Source organism: Pinus tabuliformis, chromosome 4_1 (genome assembly GCF_031772625.1).
Source record: "Pinus tabuliformis cultivar Carrire ecotype Pingquan chromosome 4_1, CPIR1, whole genome shotgun sequence".
NCBI classification, from domain to species: Eukaryota; Viridiplantae; Streptophyta; class Pinopsida; order Pinales; family Pinaceae; genus Pinus; species Pinus tabuliformis.
Window position 1 is genome coordinate 191,169,962 of NC_142303.1, and position 5,062 is coordinate 191,175,023.

The window sequence follows — 5,062 nt, forward strand, 5'->3', positions numbered from 1 at the left end:
AATGTTGGATTGGTTTCCATTAGGCTCTAAATATAATATTCAGATGCTAAATGAGTTGAAAGCCCAGCACCTTAGTGGAGCTGATATCCTAGGGATTTGGGACTCAAACTTGCCCATCTACAACCTCCCCCAGGTAAATCCTATGCCAGAATTGATCCACAGATGCCGAGAGTGCTATGATCCATGCCAAAGAGCTGTCCTCAGCCCCACAGGCTCAATTCTGTTCCATATCACCCCAGAGAGCATAAATGAGATGCTGCATTTCCACACTGCAAAACCATTGACCCCCCTCTACATGCAGAACTTGATAAAGAAGGGGACTAAGTTGTCAAATGACCAGATCATCAAAATCAACCAGCTGTTTGTACAACCAGGCTCTGAAGCCATCAGAACTCCTCCTATTGGATATGCATACTTAAATGAATTGGGCAGAATGCTAGTGGATTTGATCAGCTATGTCCTAGGGTTCAGGGGACTCGAGGATGTGGATGATATTATAATGGCAATGCTGTCTATATTCTCTCCTGGAAAGCCTCCAGCTGTACATTATGACTATGCCACATATATTGCAGATAGGATCCATGACCAGCTGATGAATCTGCAAAGGGAAAGACTGTTCAGATACACTTCCTACATTTACCATCTATTCTTGTTTTATCAACTAGGCAACTTCCTCATTCCCCTGAAACAAGTTAATACCGAGGGGAATCCAAGGTCAGTTGTGTTTTGGACCTCTGTTTTTCATTGCACCTCTGTGTCACCATACACATACTGTGAGTTCATAGACTTATTCATTCATCCAGCTATGACATTATTGTATGGTGTTCCTCCTCCAAGGTTAACTGATGACATGAGGAGAATTCTACATCTAAACAAAACCTACAGCATTGGTAATTGGTACTTCTACCAAGACCACACAGTCATCAGAGTATATGGCTGTGAGTTGAAGCCTTACAGGCTGCCAAGGTATGTCCCTATGAGACTTTTTGCCTTAGAATATTTCAGGCAATTTGGGAATGCCGACTACCTCCACTTCCAAAGTAAGAACAAGAAGGCACAGTTGAAGGTAAGGAGCCAGCTGGGCCCTTTCCTATATAACAAAAAAGAAGAGGGATGGAAAGAGGCAAATAGTATCCTAGAGGCTCCCAAACTGCAAACTAGTTTTGAGTGGATACCCTATGACCCCAATCATTTTGTTTCCCTCAGGAGGATAAGATACAAATTGGGTACCTATTCACATGTAAGGCAGCCTGAGATTGAGCAGTATGCCAATGCATTGAGCTGGGAAGAGGGCACCCTAGAAGAGGAAATTACTAGTGAAGAGCTGCTAGAAAGAGAGGCTAGAAATATTCAAAAAGAAGATGACTTAGAAACTTGTGGACAGGTCCCCCTCTCATACAAAAGACAACTTGGAGCAGCTGCCTCATCCTCAACAACACATCAGCAAGCTGCCATGAATACTCCACAGACAGCTAACAAAAGCAAAGAAAAGTAGGTGGAACAGCCACCTCCTATGACAAAAGAGCAAATGGAAACCCTAGTGCAGCAACAAGAAGAGATGGAGCAGCAGGGAGAAGTGCATCAGCAAGAAGAACAGCAACAACAGGAAGAACAAAGGCAGGAACAGCCTATCCAGCAAAAGCAAACAGTGGAAGCCCCTAAAACCACTGAACAAACTGTGCCTCCAAGGCAAGAAACTTCAGCTGAGGCATCAATCCTCCAAACTCCACAAAAGGAGGATACAAGCAGGAAAAGGGATAGAGAGACTCCCCTTACAACATCAGCAACTCATGGGGAGAAAAGACAGAGAATCAATCCCTTCTCAGAGGAAGAAATGCCAATAGGACAGTCTTTTGGTATGGTCCCACCCAGCAGGGAAGCATCAGCAAGCTCCTTTCAACAGGAGCAGGATAGAGCAATGGGAGGAGAAGTGAGTTCCTCAAATCAGAAAAGGGAAGGTGGACCCAGCATTAAGCAGCAATTCATCGATATTAAGAGGAGAAATGAGCCCATCAAGATACAGCTGTATAACCATCTGTTGAACATGGCTCCCACCAATCAACAAAGACTCATGTCTGCATATGATGTGCAGGAAGGCAAAATGATCATGAGTCATTTTATGCCAACAGCAGTGCAGCCCCAATCTGCCTCTGACTACTTAAGGACTAACCTGGAAGTCCTTGCCAAGGATATCCACCCAATGGACAAGATAGAACTGCATAAGCAAACGGGTGAGATGGTCTATGCTTCCTTGGCAGACCAAACATTGGATAATTACAGGCTACAAAATAGCCTTAATAATACAGCTGCCCAACTTGAGTTGGAAAGGGCATCATCACAGGCTAAGGACAACAGAATTAGGTCCTTAGAAGATATAATTGTTGAAATTGGGCATGATCCCAAAGATATCAAGGGCATACAAGAGATATTAAAATTGAGGGATGTAGACATGGCAGCCTTGAGGAGAAAGATCAAACTCCCAGCCTCAATTCACCCTCAAACAGATGATGTTGCCCAGCAAAGACATGATCAAGAGGCCACAACCTTGTTGATATCTCTGTACAAGCAGCTAATCCAAACTCAGGAAAAGCTGGGAGAATCGGAGGCTGCAAAAGCAGCACTACAGGCAGCCTTGAAACAAAGAGAAGAAGGGCAAACCTCCAAGCCTCCTCCTGAAGTAATCAACCTTGAGGAAGCTGCTCCAACTACTGCTCCTCCTCCTCAGCAAACAGAACCTACAGCACCAACTACATCGACAGCTGCACCAACAACAGAGCAGACTCATAGTCTGGATATGCAGAAGCTTCAAAATGAAATTCAAGTCCTGGAAGCTCAAATGTTAGAGCTCAATCAAGCCAAAGAATCTTTGGCCAAAGTAAATGAAAGATATGATAAGAGCAAATAGAATGTGGCTGAGAAGGAAAGAGAGATAAAAGCTCTCAAAAAGAGAATAACTGAGCTTGAGAAAGAGCTCACACTAGATAAGGTGACAGCAGAGCTCAAAACAGTCCTGTGGGCCAATATTGGCCAGTCAATTACTGATCAGTGGCAATTCATTGAGACCATAGATGAGCAGTCAGTGCTCATTACAAAGGCAAATAGGGAAATACACAGAGCAAGAGCAAGCCTTGGCAACATGCCTGATGCTGCCAACAGAATGATCAACATATTGAATAACAGGACAAGCTCTCAACTGGCCACCATGGGAATTGCTCACAGGACTGAGACAATCTCAATGGTTAAAAGGGTCCTGACATTAAGAAACCTGGTTGGAACATTAGAAAGGAGAACCCAAGACATGCAGACCGAAATCAACAAGTTCATGGACAGGTTTCAGGTATTGCAAAACAGAGGCCTCCCCAGCCTACTAAGCAGTGTGGGAAGACTGCTTACCCATGAAAACTATGCTAAAAGGGTCAATGCCTTTGCTGCAAGTCAAATTGCAGGACAGCCCAGCACTTCAGCAGAATCAGGGCCAGCATCAGGGCAGACTCTATATAATAGGGTGGAAAACCTGTTTTTCATTATGAACGAGATCAATCATCTGTTCGATGTGCCTCCAAATTTCTATAAATATACAGAAGCAGATGAAACCATAGAGGCAATTGTGAAACACCAATTGCCCACACAGGAAGTCTGGAATAAATTGACACAGATAATATTATCAAGCCAGAACCTGTAATGTTATGTTTTGTCCAATTTATAAGTAATCATACACAGGGAAAATTTTGGTAGATAAGCATACAGAGGAAAGATGAAAAGCTGAGCCAACTCAGCAGGGCTATTCGGTCACCACAGCAGCAAGCACAGTCACAGGTGGCAGGGCCGAGAAAATACAGCGCAGCAAACGTAAAGACACATTTTCCAGCATTAAAGCAAAGCGGTTTAACCGACTCACTGACCTCCAAAGGTAAAAATATCCTCTGACAGACTTAAAGAGCAGTTATGCCGCATTCAAAGCTGTAATAACTTCTTTTCTACTTTTCTGCACGAAGTAATGAAGATATTTCTCTCTCAGATGACTCAATGCCTGAGATATTTTGTATAAACAATTCTATAGAATCCCCTTCGCATGAGTTTGCAAGGGTTGTTGTTGATTTCATTTCTATACTTCTGTTGCTGTATCACTCTCAGAGAAATAAATACAAAGGTGGATGGAATTTCCAAAGCTCTGTGTTCCTTGATGCACTGTGGTGGCTGGCTGATTGTTACAGGATTCCTGCATGTTTCATAGCACAATAAGTCTTCTTTTAACCTCTGTGTTATATGTTTTCTAGTCTTTCATGTTCTTTCATGTTTCTGTGTTTTACTCTTAATGGCAAAGTAAAAGAATAGTTCCAGGATTTAATCACAGATTACCCGGAACTCAATCTAAGCTGTTATAAATGTTTTCTTCCAGATAGAGTAAATAAGGTGTAATTCTTAATTGCTACACTTTCAAGCTATATCTCTCACTGTGATAAATATTTCAGGAATTCAAGTTTGCTCCTGAGGCATCTATCTTTTCCCCACACCCCAGCTTTAGTGGAAAATTCTTAAATGCTTTTCACTGGTTGTTCACATATCACCATCATGATCTAATTTTGTTATATGAAGTATTTAAATGGCCCTGTAACTTCAGTAAATCATCTCAAGGTTTCTAAACACTTGTAGCCACAGACTCCATTGCCCAATGAAATAAACTCATCTGCAGATTACACATTTCAAGTACAGAAAGATATCCTTCAACCAAAATATAAACCAAAAACCTGAGCATAATAACTAGCCTAAAACACCCTCAAAACAGAGACAAATTATAAAGAGAGAGCCCTCTCTGATTACAGTGTGGCTAGGCACTGTAATCCAAAGATTGGTTAGTGGTTACCCTGGCCGTATTCCCTTGGGAGTCATAGGGAACAACCTGGGTGTTAACATAATTGGCGACTCCGCTGGGGACTTCTTAGGATTTTCCAATTTCTATACATCCCTCAAAGCCTGAAATCAAGCCTGAAACAAGTCAGGAGGCCTTCAAAACTGTTTCTGTGTAACATTGACAGTTTTAGGGAAGAGCTCTTTCAGTGAA